This window comes from Protopterus annectens, chromosome 13.part0, assembly GCF_019279795.1.
Source record: "Protopterus annectens isolate FY-2018-M chromosome 13.part0, PAN1.0, whole genome shotgun sequence".
NCBI lineage: Eukaryota > Metazoa > Chordata > Ceratodontiformes > Protopteridae > Protopterus > Protopterus annectens.
In genome coordinates this window covers 1,103,370,593-1,103,388,819 of record NC_056747.1, presented here as the reverse complement: position 1 = coordinate 1,103,388,819, position 18,227 = coordinate 1,103,370,593, and positions in this window count along the sequence as shown.

Below are 18,227 nucleotides of genomic sequence, written 5' to 3'. Positions count from 1 at the left end.
ACCTGCAGCCTCAGGAGCACCCGGTTGGTGGCCCCCAATCTTCCGAGATCTCCCCGGAATATCCTTCTGAGGAGCCCCCTCGGAAGAGGACATGCAAGAGGAATCATGTAGACTCCCAGGATGATTCCCTTACCTCCAACACTGACCTCGTGGAGTCAGAAGGGTCCCCCAAGTCATCCTCTGATGATGTCTCCTTTGTAGACATTTTGGAGATCCTTAAGCAGAGGGGCAGCTGGCCCACTGTTACCCCTTCTGATGACGTGTTGGTGTACCTGAAGGCTTTCGGGACTCAACCTTCAGCTTCTTGGGTGTTTCCACCTTTTGATGAACTTTTAGACCTTGTTAGTCAGAAGGTGTGGGAGACGCCTGATGCCGTGGAGCCAGTTCCCAGGAAACCCACTAAATTTTTGTCTGCTCCCAAAGAGAAGGAATTCTTATCCAAGGGTGTGCCTGTAGATGCCATGGTGGTGGCGGCAGCCACTAAGAAGGAACTAGTGGAGAATTCTTCATCTGTCCATCTGCAGAACAAGGAGTCTTGAACGATGGATAGATACAGGAAGCATATCTTTTCGTCAGTGGCATTCACACTCAGATCGTTGAACTATCTAGCACATTTTACGAGACTTCAAAGAGATCTCCTTAAGGAGGTACATCTACTGAAGGATTCCCTGATAAGGTGTCTGCTCAATTGTCCACCTTAAATTCCATTGTTAACTCCTCCATGAGGTTGATTTCTTATGCAGCCAATGGAGCAAGCAGGGCAGCGGGTTCAGGAGTTTCCCCTTAGGAGACACTTCTGGATGCGCTTGTGTAATTTTGCGGAACCTTTCAAGTCTACCTTCACCAATGCCCTCTTTGACGGTTCTTCATTGTTTGGACCTAAAGTAAAAGACACACTCACCAGGTGCGAGCAAGAAGGGAAAACGCTGCCTGCCGTGGGAATACATTTTACTGTCCCCTCTAGACCATATCCCAAGGGTCTTAGAGGTGGTAAGATGTGGTTCAATAAGTCTCAGAGATTTTTCTCAGATGCACAGCGTGACTCCTCCTTCAGAGGCAGAGGAGGAGGAGCAAATGGTAGACGTTGCCCTAGGAGCAGGGGTGGCCCGCAAAACCAGGGAGGCCGTGATTCGTTTCAAGGTCATCCCTATCAGCACTCCTGATGTGGGGCCTGGCTGTGCTTCTCTGGAGCCAGCCGGGGGTCGCATTTCTTTGTATCCAGAAGCCTGGCTAAGCATCACCCGAGACAAATGGGTACAAAGAATTATCACCAGAGCTTACTCCATACCCTTTTCTCTGCCATCTCACGTTCCCAGGAAGATCCCGGATGTTCCACCCAATCACAGGGATCAAGCAACTCTAGAGTTGAAAACGTTGCTCACAAAGAGAGTCATCCAAACCGTCCTCACAGAACAGGTAGGGTTCGGAACGTACTCAAGATTCTTTTTAGTGCCAAAATGTACAGGGGACTGGAGGCCCATCTTGGACCTCAGCAAACTAAATGAATCCATAAAGAAGGACAAGTTCTGGATGGTGACACTGCAGTCTATACTCCCTCTGTTAAAGAAAGACACTTGGATGTGCTCAATAGACCTCCAAGATGCATACTACCATAAAACAATGGACAGAGCATCGAGGAGCCACTTACGCTTCCAGCTGAGAGCCAGTCACTACCACTTTCCTGATCTGCCCTTTGGTCTCACCACAGCCCCCAGGGTGTTCACCAAATGTATGGCAGTAGTGACAGCTCACCTGAGATGTCTAGGATTCCAAGTGTTTCCATACCTGGACGACTGGCTCCTGACTGCCCCCACCAGGTATCTACTCCTTCAAACTAGAGATTCCACGATCCAACTTTGTGCCCATTTGGGAATTACTATAAATTGGGAAAAGTCTGCCTTATCACCCTGTCAGTTTGTGACTTTTATAGGTGCAGAAATAGACACAGTCGCCATGTTAGCTCGTCTTCCTGCAGAAAGGGCACAGAACCTCATACAAGTTCTTCATTTACTTTCTCTTCAAAAAGTCAAGGCAAAGACAGTGCTGAAACTCTTAGGGACCATGGCCTCCACCATAATGCTAGTCTCTCTGGCCAGATTACATATGCACATTCTTCAATGGCTTCTATCGTCCCAGTGGTTCTTTCAACAACTGCCTCTATCCCACCACATCTTCTTAACAGAGTCTTGCAAAAAGGACCTCCATTAGTGGATTCAATCCGACCAGCTAACGACAGGCACTCCATTCCGTCCTCGCCGACCCATTGCTATTGTGACCATGGATGCCTCACAGATGGGGGGTCATTATCTAGGCAGGACTGTCCAAGGCACATGACAAGATCACAAGGCTCACTTGCATATTAATGTCCTAGAGATGAGGGTGGTGCTTCTAGCGTTGCAAGCACTTCACGACCTTCTTCATCTTGGGATGATTGCAATCCAATCAGACAACATGTCTGGTATGGTATCTCAACAAGTAAGGTGGAACCAGATCTTACCCCGTTTGTCGGAAGGTGATTTGTGTTTGGAAGTGGAAGATAGCTTCCCAGAGCTTTCTAGTGGCAATGCACATCCCAGGGACAATCAACGTGATAGCCGACAAACTCAGCCGGGCAATCTTGATGCCTCACAAGTGGTCTCTGAAGCAGGAAATAGCAGAACAGATTTTCCGTAAATGGGGACGGCCTTGCTGCAATCATTTCACCAGTCCGATCAACTCCAAATGCAGCAGCTTCTTTTCCCTTATCCCCCCAGGGGAGTCACTGAGAGAAGCACTTGCTCACGATTGGCCTCTGGGTCTCCTTTATGCTTTTCCTCCCTTTCCTCTCATATCCAAGGTGATTCAGAAAGTGAAGCTGTTGGGAAGCAAATTGATTCTCATCACTCCTTACTGGCCTCATCAGATTTGGTTCCCCTTTCTCGGGCCTCATCTACTAGACGATCCATGGACTCTGGATCCAGTGCCAGACCTCTTGACACACATGTCAGGCTTTCATCACCCCAGCCTCCACACCTTCAACTTGACAGCGTAGCTGCTCCAATTCCATCCCTAGTCAGGCTTCATGATTTTTCACCTGCTGTGACCCACATTTTTATATCTTCACATAAACCTTCCACTAGAAGGTTATACACTAGCAAATGGAGAAGGTTTTCTATCTGGACTGAAGAAAGGAATGTTGACCCTTACACCGCATCCATTCCAGTGGTTTTAGAATTTTCGTCTGAACTTTTTCACCAGGGATCTGCTGCTACCACAATTAGGGTCCAATTGGCAGTGATGTCTAATTTTCATTTGGGTCAACATGAGTCTAACCTGATGTCACACAGATTGTGTAAAACTTTCCTTAAAGGTGCTACTCTGCTGAGACCTCCTTTTCAGGAACCAGTAGCTTTCTGGGATCTAAACTTCATCCTGTCCAAAATAACTTCTCCACCCTTTGAACCTGCTCATTTGTGTCCACTGAAGTTTCTGTCTTGGAAGACTTTGTTTTTAGTAGCCATCACATCTGCTAGACGAGTATCAGAGTTACAAGCACTGTCTATCATGCCCCTTTATTTAATTTTCCACAAAGATAGAGTCTCTCTTCGCACAAATCCATCTTTTATCCCTAAAGTTTGCTCTCATAATAACTTGAACCAAACTATAGAGCTGCCGGTGTTTTTCCCTAACCATTCCAATGCAGCAGAATACAAATTTCATCAGTTGGATGTTCACAGACAATTACGGTTCTGTATTCACAGGACTAAGGAACTCAGGAAGTCAGACCAATTGTTCATATCATTCTTCGACTCCAGATTAGGTCTCCCAGTCTCCAAAGTGACCTTTTCAAATTGGATTTCGAGCTGTATTTCCTTTATTTATTCTTCCACTGGAAAGTCTGTACTGTTCAAGATTAAGGCTCATTCTACATGATCCCAGTCTACATCTGCAGCCTTCCAAGCCAGAGTTCCAATTGACAATATTTGTGCAGCAGCAACCTGGGCTATCCCTCATACCTTTATTACTCATTACAAATTGGACCTGACCTCTAGTGGTAGAGTCTCCTTTGGTTCCACAGTACTCAGGAGTATTTTTCCATGAGCCACCCAAGAATATGGTGCTAGGGACGCTGTCCCATATGTAAGAATGAAGGTGAGCTAGCACTACAGAACATAAAGGAGTTATGTACTCACCATAATGTTCCATGTTTGTAGTCCATCTCACCCTTTATTCTTACGAACCCACCCACCTACCCCCGTCCTGGAAGGATCTAGAGACAGGATAATTTTTCCATAATAAGGTGGAGACCTTTCACTATTGTTTTTCTTTCGGGATAGCTTTAGTTCTGTCTTTCTATAGTTTAGCAGCAAACAAGATCTGGGGATTGTGCTGGTGCACTATGGGATACCTACCTAGCCACAAGCCAACTAGAAGACTTTGAGCTTTGTAATAGGCTGAGTCGGAGCCAAGGATTGGCTCCGAACCCATATGTAAGAATGAAGGGCAAGATGGACTACAAACATGGAACGTTATGGTGAGTACATAACTTCTTTTTTTTATTATAAGGATCAGTATGAATGGTTTTACTAAGTAGCTTCTTTATTGTACAGTTTTATAGAGGACTTCATAGCGCAGTTTGAACCACCGATAGTGAAGCGGTAAAGCATTGTTTATTATGGAAACAACATTTAAAAAATACTGTCATTAGTAAAGGAATATAGGTGGGGGGGCTGTGTGCCTATTTTTGGGCCTTTTTTGAAAAAAGTATGTTTGCAAGTTTCATATTACTACTGAAGCATGGCATATTAAGTGTTTTAACACTTTTTCTATTTTATGGCCTGTTTTTGTTAGTGGCAAAATTTCACTAATGCAAGTAGCAAATGCTGGTTTAATATGTTTTGCATGGTTACTGCACATTTATCTGTTTGTTAACCACATAGTTAGGCTGACCAGCAGAAGGCCTTTATCAGGCAAGACTGAAGCAAGTGGCACAAATGTGTAATGGGTTCACTAGTCTCAATAAACTGCTGGCTGAATCTTGAATTTCTGAAAAAAAGTGACTGAACATTTAGTCATGGTGTGAGACACAGACTAAACAGTTTTTTCATCATTGTACAATTTGGTTCCTAGGTGTTGGTAAAACTAGCTTTATCCTGACTTTTGACAGAAAGACATAATCCAATCTGCGTCACTACAAAGGCATACAAGCTGCATAAACTGCAGAAACATTAACAAATAAAAGTTATACTTGACATAATGCATTTAACTGGAAATAATAACATAAATAAGTTAGAAATGAGAAAATACCAAATTGCTGTTCATTTGTCGGCAATTTCTAATCAGTAAAATATAGTAGTTTATAGGGATGGGTGCTCTTCTCAATGCTGTCGCATCTAGCCCTTCTGTGAAAGAGAGTGGATTGCAGGCAGGGACAGCCATGAGAGAGCACTGCACACACTCCTCTGTCTGGAGAGTTTATTCCTCCTCTTCCAGTCCAGTACAGATCTTTAAGGGGACAGTCAAGTTTAAGCTCACAGGAGGTGTGGTGTACACTGTCTCATCTAAAGCCACTAATCTATAAGAAAGCTTTTTACAAGAATAGTGTGCACTTTGATTAATATGCAGTTGCCCTTCTCTACTTGTGGGAAATTCTGCTGCATTTTAGCTGCCAACATCATGTCTCTGCAGATCTTATTTAGCAGTGTCTCTACAGTAGTGATATGTCATAGCAAGGCAGTGGGTATGATAGGTAGATGTATTCCCTAGCAGTTATTGAAAATGACGACATTAAAGCTCATATTGGAGTTGAGTCATAACTAACTTTCTCTTTGACGAACATCCAATTCACTGAATAAATTCAGTGACTTATACTTAGTGTAACATGAGGCCTTAGTAGGCAATAAATAGGTATTTTAAAAGGCCTCACCCTTCCACACATGCTTTATATATTATCAGCTCCATATTTAACACTTGTTACAACTGCAGTTTGCAAAGGTGATCACTAAATTGCACTGCTGATCAACTGGCAGTGAACTACTGATGATCTAGCAAATGCATATGTGTATCCCACACTTCATTTTTTTCTATGAAGACTATCTTTTCAAACAAAAGTGCTACCTCCAGACAGAATTTGTAGGGATTTCATAGTTAGAGGTAATCTGCTGATATTTTTTTTCACTGTATAGTTAAGGATGGTAGCTAAATATATGTGGTGGATGTGTCTAAATCTTAAAAGATGTGAATTCCAGAATATTTAATTTGGGCAGTGAACTTGTTAGGCAGGTCATAGTTTTCTTGGGGTTGAAGAAAGCATGCTTTTTGACTTACTGAAGATGACCTATGCTTTGTGCTCCTCAAGCCATTTAGAGAAGGCAGGAAAATCTTGTGGAGATTACAAATATGCTGATAGATATCCTGTGTCAGTTTGATTTCTGCAGCATTCTCATTCCAGTTTATTGGTCCACTCTTTCCAACTATCCCATTGCTCCCTGCATCCCACTGTCACCCTGAAATCCAGCACAAGGTAATTTTTTTACTGATCCACCAACCTTTCCAGGAAAAAATGCTTCCTTATATTTATTCTGAAACTTTGTCGCCAGTGTACTTACCCATATCTAGTCTTGTTTTCCCTTTTTTCATTCCTCCCGATTTGCATTCTGTCTGATCATCTCCTGTTTGTCTTTTGTACCATATCATATTTTCCTCTTCCCTTCTGTCCTCCAGCATACATATTCACTGATTTTAACTTAACCTCTTCATTCCCTTTTGCCATCCTAGAGGCCCTCCTTTACATATTCTCCACTATTGTTTCTTAATCTCCCTGTATGCCCCCCATATCATACACAGTATTCTAGGTGTGGTCTCATTGGAGCCTGTACATTGGACAGCATATCATCTTCATCATTGCTACAGTCTCCTTAGGGTACATGTCCAAGCACTTTGCTGGGTCAGCATATTCCTTTTCTTCATACATACCCACCATGCACACTGCATTAATTTCATACCCTGTTCCTAGGTTATTACACCCAGACTAAAAATATTACATTTTTCTATCTTGCACTGCATCTGCCATTAGTTTGCCCACTACTCATTTGTCTTCTTTAGGTGAGGAATAATTTCATTCTGCCATGGCAACACTTCAATCAAAATACTGATTCTGATGATCAGAACACCTGATCAAACAAGTATGGCTTTCCTCTTCAAAATGACAAGTTAAAACAGTAAATAATTTGGGATATTTCTAAACTGTCCCACTGCTGAGTACTTGCTGCTTAAAAAGCATTATGCAGAGATGCTTATCAGTGGGAATGGTAAGCAGTGAACAGCCTATCTAGCACTTGAGAAGTGGTTTCCAGCTCAGAAATTGTATCTAATTGGCCATTTTGGGGTGCTTTCTATCCCTTTTAACTTTCTGACTTAAAAACCTGTGTTTGAGCAGGTTTGCGCTTGTTTTAGCTTTCTGGATCCTGTCTGTGCATCCTGCAAAATACTACAGCAGCAGAAAGGAAAAGGAGAGACACTTTGATTGATCATAAGTACCTCCATTTGCGTTTGTTGCCTATATTTTGCTTTCCGCACTTTAAAATAGCCATTTTCAGCTTACTGCATTCACTGTTATGGTATTTTGCATTTTAAAATTGTTTACTGCACTTTTAGCCATTTTAAGTTATTTACTGCTGTAGGCTACACACTTGAGTGTGCTAGCCTTTCTTTGCTTTAAAAGTGTGTTTACTACTGTTTTATTTGTCTTCCTGTCTTCCTGACTTTTTTCTCCAAAAATGAAAAAAACACCAAAAAAAAATCTTATCTTTTTGCATAATTCATGCCATTTTCTCTAGCTAGAATAGTCTGGATTTCAGATTTGCTGATTCCAGGACTGTATTTTGAGTTTCTGACTTGTCCAGGCCTTCTGTGATAGAGAGAAGTCTTTCTGTTTATTAGTGGGAGTGGTAAGCACTAAAACAGCCTATCTAGTGCTTCAGGAGTGTTTTCCAGCTCAGAAATTGTATCTAATTGGCCGTTTTGGGCTGCTTTCTATCCCTTTTAACTTTCTGAGTTAAGAAATCTGTGTTTGCATGAGTTTGCGCATTGCGCAGCACCGCTAAGCTAGGGTAAACTATTACCGGAGCCAGAAAGTCTGCTCTTCAAATTTTCCCTTAAATCTTGCTAGCTTTCACACTTCTGCACTCAAACCAGTTAATTTAAGATCAGCACTTACTCAAAACTAGCTGTAGCATTTACTGTAGCATATATACTGCTACCAGCACTAAAACTCTCTACAAAGGAGAATAAGATAACAGTCCCAGTACTTAATTATATTGGGCATTAAACCAAGCATGTCAAAAGGTCAGTTCCCTGTGCTATCTCCTATCAACCTGGTGAACATGGGCATCCCGAGGCAATGTAGCAACTGCCTCATGTACACAGACAACCCGCTCCTTCTACCCCACAACACTATGACCTGTGAGAGATGCACATATATAGCCAAACTAGAAGCCAAGCACTCTCCAGCCAAGACTGAATCAGCCAGTCAGGAGGAGAAGGTTAACACCTGCACAACACCAAATGTGACACATAGCCCACCAGTACATACACCACCACAGCCCTCACATAGAAACACAAAACACACACCTACCTTCGCGGGGGCTCACAATAAAAATCTTCCCAAACAACAGAGACCTCCGAGGCAGAAATGCACACAACCACCACATCCCAACACAAACCATGTAACACATAGCTCACACAAACAGTGTGCCATACAACCAAAGCTCCTAAGGCAAAACAACTTACCCAATACACTAGTCATAGGTGACTCAATAGTAAGGCACACTGATGTCCCACTCACCAGGCTAAATACGGAGAAAGTTACTGTCAGCTGCCTGTCCGGTGCCAGAATCCACCACATAACGCAAGCACTCAGGTCTCTCCACAACAAGTACAAATATGACTCAGTCATTGTCCATGTTGGTATGAACGACCTAAGATGTAACTCCCTGGACTACATGGAAGAGAGACATAGAAAAGCTCTCCAATGTTGTAGCCCAGGCAGGTATGACCCTGGCTCAGAGTAGCATCCTACCGTCACCCAGAATGATACCACAGTACAAACAGAAAATGAATGACTTTAACAATTGGCTAAGTTCTGGTGTCAGTCTTAGGGGATCCAGTATCTGTCTGCATGGGATGACATGATCGACAGGCCTCGATGCTTCACCAGAGATGGCCTGCATCTGTCACCTTTGGGATTCCGGATACTGGCCAAATCTCTTGCTGCCCCTATAGTGCCTTTTTTAGGAAATGTCCTGAAGACAACAGTACCCCCGTAACAATCACAAGCAAACAAAATCTGATGGTTATGCTACTTAATGCTAGAAGCCTAAATCTCAAAATGCACTCGCTCAAAGCACTCCTAAAAATGGAGAACATCGACATCTGTGCAGTGACCGAGACCTGGTTCAAGGCCAGGAGAGCACTCCAGCATTACCAGACTATAATTCTTACCACACCATTCACCCCCCTAATCTGGACTGAAGCACTAAAGGCAGAGGTGTCTCCATATTCATAAAAGATATGCACACCTCCAGACAAATAGCCCAACATAATGCATCTGAGATACTTCAGGTACAGCTAACACTGGGTAAAACTGCAATCCATGTTGTAGCTTGCTATGGATCCCCCACCATGTCCCAAGAGTCCCACTCCACATTCCTAAAGACACTGGAAAATATTAGGGTACAACCTAATACCCTTATACTAGGAGATTTTAAGTACCCCTCCATTAATTGAGAAAATTAGTCAAGTACCAACTCACTAGCTCAACATTTTCTGGAATTCATTAATTCCAATGCCCTAGACCAACTCATTCTTACTCCCACCAGGGGTAGAAACATCCTTGGCCTGGTCATTACCAACATGGGTGACCATTGCTCTACACCAAAAATCAATTCCTCCCTGGTCAGATCTGACCACAAACTTATCTCCATGGACATCCACATCCCATCTGCACCTCCATTAAGGAAAACCACCGTAAAAAACTTCTCCAAAGCCAACTTTGGGCTTCTAAAAACAGAGGTGGCAAACTTCACGATACCCACGCAAATGGAAAATAGGTGTATGACTGCTGAATCATATACCAGTGCATCATACCAAACGTAACCAAGATGCTCTCCTCCAAAATAAGGAAGCCAATCTGGTGGACCCCTACCATTAACAAACTCTACAACAGAAGAAAAAAAAAACTGTTGCATAAAAGAGTGAAATCCCAAGACTGGAAAACCTCCCTTGTTAACCTCAGCAAAAAAGTGAGATCCCTTATCAAATAATCTAAAGCCTGTTACGAAAACAAAATTGCTGCAGATTCTAAGGACAACCACAAAGCTTTCTATAGCTATATCAAGAATCTGCATGGCAAGTCTCAGATCTGCTCTGAGTTACAGCACAATGTCAATACATATACAGAACCAACTGATATTGCCAACATATTGGCCGATAGGTTCAGTGCGAGCTTTAACCACCTTTCACCCCCCAAAGGGCCCATCTCAATACCTGAAGAATGCCAAGTCCCTATCATTACGGCTACACAGGTAAAAACTGCACTGTCCAAAGCCAAGAATACAGCTTCCATGGGACCTGACAATATCCCAGGCTGTGTCCTACAAGAACTACAAAATGAACTGGCACCACACCTGAGTACCATGTTCAATCACAGCCTCCTCTCTTTGTTCCTGCAAGAATGGCGCACAGCTACAGTCATCCCACTCCACAAAGAGGGAGTGACTACAGATCCTGGAAACTACCATCCCATTAACCTGATGAGCCTGATATGTAAGGCCATGGAGCACATCATCATGGACCTTATCAACAGGGACATAGGGAATCTCCAAACTCGACCCCATGCAGTATGGGTTTGTGAAAGGCAGACCATGCCTGCTCAACCTGATAGACTTCTCCGAGTCTGTCATCAGAGCTGTGGATGAGGGGAAGCTAGTGGCTACGTAGATCTTGCCAAGGCCTTCGACACCATCCCTCACTTGGGAATCATAGATAGACTCACTAAACTAGGCATAAACCCTTATGTCACAAGATGGGTAGCCAACTGACTCACTGATAGAACTCACACTGTAAAAGTAACGGACTCCACAGGGATCAGTCCTGGGTCCGCTCCTGTTTGGCATCTACTTCTCTGAAGTCCAAGCCAACGCAAAGGGACTCTGGTTGACCAAGTTCACAAATGACTGCAAATTGGGAGCAATTATAGATTCTCCTATGGATGTAGACATCCTACAACAAGGCCTCACTGAGACCAATAACTGGTGCAAGAACTATGGCCTAAAGCTCAATGCCAAAAAGTGCATTGTCATTCCCTTTGGGAAAGATTTGGTGCCCATGAACTACCACATAAGTGGTAGTCCGCTAAACACCGAAGGTGTGATAAGAGACCTGGGGACACAGGTTGACAGAAACCTCTCCTTTGATAACCACATTTCCACTGTGGTCAGAAAGTCCTTCTATGTAGCACATCTTATCACAAAAGGTTTCTCATCCAGAAAGAAAGAGGTCATAGTCCCTCTGTACTCATCCCTCATTAGACCTATTATTGAATGCAACGCACATTTGGTATGTACCTTGCTAGACACCTGCAACAACTGGAAAGGCCACAAAAATACCTAACTAAGATCTTAGGCCTTAGACATATGCCCTACACTGACAGACTCAAAAACTCCAGCTATACTCGGTCTCATGTAGCCAACTTAGATGCGATCTCTGCTTGACCTACAAGGCCATGTCTGAACCAGAGCTGCTAGATATGCTACACCTAAAGAAATCCCAATCCCACCATGCCACACATTCCAGGGACCTAAATCTCATTACCATCATAAACTGATCATGCTGGAGGAACAGGTTCCTAACCCATAGACTTCCCATACTCTGGAACAAATTTTGATAAGTGGATGGGCAATAAGAATTTCAACCCGGGGATCACTTCAGTGGCCCTGCTTGACAGGGGAACTGGAAACTAACTTCGAGTGGCAGTCACCCCAGGGATCACCTCAGTGGCCCTGCTTGACAAGGGCACTGGGAACTAACTTTGGGCGGCATGATGCCAGGGAATTTCTTGGGCTAGGCTTGTATGTAGGGCCATTAGCCTAGTACATACCTATGAACCTATGCTCAGACTTCTCAGCTTTGTAGAATGGTATTTTGTTTCAAGTTTAAAACCCTGAACATTTGTGAAAACTTAGCATTCAGCACAGATACACAGATTTCTGCTCTTAAGTCTGCAATATAAAATGTAAACATCCTAGATAAAGGCTAGACCTTTACAATAATTTTGAACATCATCCAACAAGCTTAGATTTATCCACGTTAGTTATATCCAGAAGATCTTTTCTTGTAGGTACACTACTCTTTGAAAGTAAAACATTTATTTGAGCTGGTATGAATATTTTATCATTTTGTCTACATCAGAAGAGTATTCATTCCACCTCTATTACTGTCATTAAGCATTTGTCAACTCAGCTGTATTCACTTTGCAAATGAAGAAAATAAATCATGCATTGCACACACCAAACTACACACTGTAACCACAAAAATTCAACTCCTAGAAATGAAATTCATTAAACAGTAATAAAATAAAACAAATCAAATCAGCAATCAACTGATAAGACTTAGTCACACCTTTATTCCATTCAATTTCCACCCATGTTTGCTTGCATTATAATTGCAGCTTAAAGGAGAACAGCATGTAGCTACACAACTTAACAAACATATCCCCAGCGACCACTATTATCTCTTTCATAATTTCTGTCTACCAAACACATTACTACCCCTCACCCCATGTCTCAACCTTTTCCGACTCATCAAAAAAAATCCTTGGGAAGGGGTCATCTCTTTTGAAATATCTCCCCTCTTTTCATCTCAACATATACTGTCTTGCTTCTCTTTTGTCTTACTCTTCCACCTACAGCAATAAGGATTCCTCCCCTACTGAGTGGAAATACACCTCTCGTACATCTCTTAAAACCCCTTATTTCTCATACCCCAGTCATTTCCATTCAGCTTCCTTATTCATGTATTCAAGTATGCCTCCCTCCAACCCTCTCCCCTCCCTTACACACTTTTCATTGCATGTCATATCTACTCTCACTTGCTTATACTACCAACTCGTCCCTTTCAAGACACTCTCTTAAACTACCCAGCTTCCCCTGTAAGTTCTCCCCATAATACCCCTCATGCTCCTGTATAGTAACATTGAACCTAACCCCTGCCCATCTCTTTCATATTGTGTCTTAATTAACGGCCATAGTATCAAAACAAAAATGGACCAAATAAACAGCTTTTTCACCCTCTACCACCCAGATCTCACAGCTGTAACAGAATCTTGGCTCAAACCCACTTATCCTTCCATCCACCACTCCTTCCCTGGGTACAGCTATTATTTTGCAGGAGATCTGGTTCTAGACCCAGTAGTGGAACAGTACTGCTGTTTAAGTCTAATTTAAATGCCAAACTCTTAGCTCAAAGCAACAATACCTCAGACACTCTTCTTAAGTGGCTACTTCTCTGTGTCCACTTCACTAACAACTTTCCTATTCATCTTACTGTTACTCATACCTCTCAACCTCTTAGAGCAAGAAATCTGAACAAATCCACAAATAATGGGGGGACAAAGCCAAAAATAGGGACACTTTTTAAATATTGCTCTTACAAACTTAGAAAGTTGATACACTAACAGGTTTTGCATTAGCATGAATTATTTGAAGGATTTGAAATCTGAAACTCAAAAGTGTACCATTATTTTCTGACTTCAGTCCTCAATGATTTTTCCAGTGATTTGCTAGAAAACCGCAATTTTATGAGAAATGAGCCAAAAATCTGGACATTCTGTGAAAATGTGGAAATTTGAGAAGTGTGCTTTTGCTTACCTAACCTCTATTGTCTCCTTAGTCACATTCAGAACCCTTCTGCTTGAAATTATCTCCTCAATAAAAAATCTCAACAACTTCATTCTGCTAGGGGACTTCAGTCTCAACCTTCTTGGCCCTCATAAAAACAATATCTTACAAATCCTTAATGACTTCAGACTCACACAACTAGTCACTGATCCCAAGAGACCAAAACCTAGCTCTTCTCTTCACTCACTTCTTGATCGTAATATTACTAATAATCCTAACATTATTTCTCAAATACTCATTCACTCCTTTCCTTCACTGACCATTGTCCCATCAGCTTCAATATCTCTTACCACATAAACAAAATTCCTCCCTCACTCATATCCTTTCGAAACAAATCAAAGTCCAACATTTTCAAAGTAAAGATAATTCTAGCCTTGTTAGACTGCTATCCTATTCTCCCTTCTACTGACCCAAACCACTGCAGTACTTTCCTCACACAAATTCTCACTAACCTCAGGGACTCAACTCACTCTTCCCTAAAATCACAAGCCTCTATACCCCCCCCCCCCCAAAAAAAGCAACTGGCTTACATATGAACTCAGATGGCTCTTTAATTTCAAGGACGATGTTTGGTATATTGGGAAAAACAATCTACCTTTGAACTCCAGCCAAGACTACACTAAGATAAGAAATCTAGCTAAACAGACAGTCAGGTGACATGAAAGTCACATTATGAAAATCAGTCATCCCTTCTCAACTCACCTAAACACTTCTAGGCAGAAATCAACTGTCTGACAGACCATACTAATCCAGCTAACACCCACTTCTCTTCATCTCAACTCACAGCCACTGATTTCATCCTCCTCTTTAGTACAATTCCTATCCCTGATTCCTTTAATAACCCCTCCTCTCCCTGTAATCTCTGTCCTTTCCCTATATTCCTGCATTCCATTTCAAAGCAGTGAAAGCTAAACACCTAGTACCACTACTTGAAGAACTAAAAACTGACTCACCTGCTGATCCGACAACCTTCTCTCATGGTTCTTATTCCTATGTAAAGACTTCATAGTCCCTAAAGTGCAATCCAGCGAGCGACTCGCACAAACACAAACTGTGCTTCATGCTGTATCCCAGAGTGAGCTGTTAAAAGCGTGTGTCAGTTAAGCACACCAACTAAGTGCTTTCATCCCACATACAAATCCATTTGTTACTATTTAAAATTAATTGTAAATATGAACTATAAACATGAAATAAAAGTATAAAGAGCATTAAATAGTAAATATAAAGTACTTTATGAACTAGATTAGCTGAGAATGAATGTTAATTTTATAATGATCTAATGAATTATGTATGAGATGAATGATGATTGATGGTGCGGGCATTTAAAATGTCTTAATGGACTTGTTTGTTTTAACTCTGAAGAAGTCCCTACACATATGGGATGAAAGCCCTTAGTTGGTTTTATATGAAGTCACTATTAAAATATTTAAATATGTTATTTTAAAGCAATGTTTATTTTATCCTTGTTGATTACCACAATATTATAGTTTGTTAATACCCCACCATAAATGAAGGTATATTCGAAGTGTATAGAGTGTGCTTAATTGACACTTGTTTTTAACTGTTCACTTGGTGATACAGCAGGAGGCATAGTTTGTGTTTGTATGAGTTGCTCGCGATATTCCACTTTGGTTATTAGTTTTTCATGCCATTGATGTTCAGACATTTTATAGCCCCCCCTTCTTCACATTTATAATTTCTGTCTAACTCAAAACATCATGCCTGATATCTGGAGGATAGCCATTGTTAAATCCCTCTCCCATAAAACTAACGTATCCCACGCCACTGTCTTTCATCCCATCTCTGTTTTTCCCTTACTTAGTGAAGTCCTTGAATAAAAAGTTTACAGTCAACTCAGCCATTACATTTCCAAGGATCATCTACTTATCCTCAAAACAGCATTGTTTTGCCTGATAAGAGAACTTTTGCAGCACTCTGGGCAATTACTGATAACATCCTCCTAGCTTTCGAAAAAGGCCTCCTCACTGCAACTTTCTTTATTGACCTCATCAGAGCTTCCCTTCTTTTTTGCATTTTCATTAATAAACTACCACTTGACCTCTTTCATCTCCCTGCCTTTCTTTATGCTGATGACATGGTCTTATTTCTCTCATACCTCACCTCCTTGCAATACAGCAACAACTACAAGCTGACTTCCTTTCTCTTATCAAATAGAATAATTGCAAAAAATCTAATTCAGAACACTTCCAAAACTAAAATAATGCTGTTTGGCACCTCCTCTTAATGACAGAATAACTCTCAGTTACTTCTTATTCATGACCATTTTGACAACCCTGTTTATCAAGTCATCTCCTTCAAATACCTTGGTATGTGGCTTGATTCGGCACCAAACTTTCACCTTCACCTAGAACAAATACAGAACAAAAATAAGTTCCTATCCTTTTTGGTCCTATAAACTTTCCCCCTTTCTCTCCACATCAACCAGGAATGCCACAGGCAAAGGCATTCTACTAGCACAGCTTGAGTTTAGCCGCCACTAGTTGCAGCAGCACCCATGAAACATTCATCTACCGTCCTAACTATAAGGAACTCTATCTGCCATTTCATTACCATCTTCCTTAGGAATGAGTATCTTTGTATCATATCTTTGTATCACACTTAATAAAGTCAATTGGCTACCTTTCCAATGATGTGCCAATCTGCTTTTTGTATCCCACTCTACAAGCTCCTCATAGAACACTCCTGTCCTTTTCATGCCTCCAACCTATTCACATACCCCCCTATTTACAATCTAAGAAGTTTTAATCACTCTGTCTCATTTCTTCAATGTCCTAGAACCAAACTTTATTGCATTAACCATGCCTTCTCCATCCTAGGCCATAAACTATGAGAATCCCTCCCTACTAATCTTGAAGACCTAACTTCATATCCCTCACTCTCTGATCAGCTTTAAGATCATCTCAAGTCCATGTCAGTTTACAAATGCTTTCCCTCTGGACACATCACTTCATTCCCCTACTCTCCCCTTCATCGGTCAGGCACCTTTGTCTTCCTCACATTATTTCCTTACACTAATATGCGACATCTCTTCCATATTGTATAAATTGTACATAGTTCATTTCTGTGTTCACTTACTTTACTTTTGCTATCTTTAAAACTTTGTGTTTTATCCCTTCACTATTTCACTCTCTTCTTCCCCCTCCTTACTCTAACCATCCCATCCTATTGTCCCTTATAATGTACTTTGTTATTATTACTGTTACAGATTCATTGCTATCTTCACACAACATTTTATTTATATACATGATATTTCTTGTTAACTTACTTGTTTACCATCATTTGTATTTGTCTAGGCTGATACTGAAACAGGTCCACTTAGATTGGTGGTCTACCCTGATTGCCAAACTGAATAAAGAAAAAAGAAGTTAAAAAAAGAAAAGAAATGTAATGGCTCTATTGGCAAAACAGACCTGAAACTAAAATGTGCACTTAAGTAATAATATTAAAGGAATAACTAAACTGTAAACCTGACAAATCTTAATATAACTCACACTATTCTAGTAAAATAATACAAAATTGCAAAAAAATTAAAACGATTAAACTTAAGCTAAAACTACAATTGAAAGTTATCTTCTAGGCCTGTAAAAATTGAAGATTCTAGGTTATAGTACCTTTCATCACACACTGTGCAACTGCTGCAGAACTGCAAAAGGTTCAGCATTGTTTTTCCTGTTATTTTAGAAAACAAAAAAAGATGATGATAGTTCCAACAAACACAATTTATTGTTAACACTTTCTTCTACTGCAATCAGTAAACACCTTCAGACATCTAAACCAAGATAAACAATTTAGGGTTCACGCAGATAGCACCTGTACTCCCCTGCAGCAGTCCTGAACAACCTGTTGTTTCATATGTATATTTCCCATTGATGTTAAAAATCTTGCCACCTATTTTAAATTTTGTTTTAACTTCTATATATTTACAATAGTGGCAGTGCCCACATTTTTTCATACCCCTCTTTGGTATGCAGGATTTTCATCTGGACTCTAGAAGATTTTTCAAATTCAAGCCCCGTTTGAAAATAATTCTAGTTGTATCGCCCAGTTTCTGATTAAGTCCAATATCTTCATTTATTAAAGCCCAATTTTTAGTTAAAATATTCCTAAATGTCCAGGCATCATTCAAAAATGGGTAATGAAGCTCAAATTATAGCCAGTAATGGACATATTATGTCCTATAGTGACATCCAGTGCTGACACACCTGGCAAGAGTTTTAACATCAATGGGAAATACACATGTGGAAAAAAAGGTGTGGTGTATTTGGCTCAATG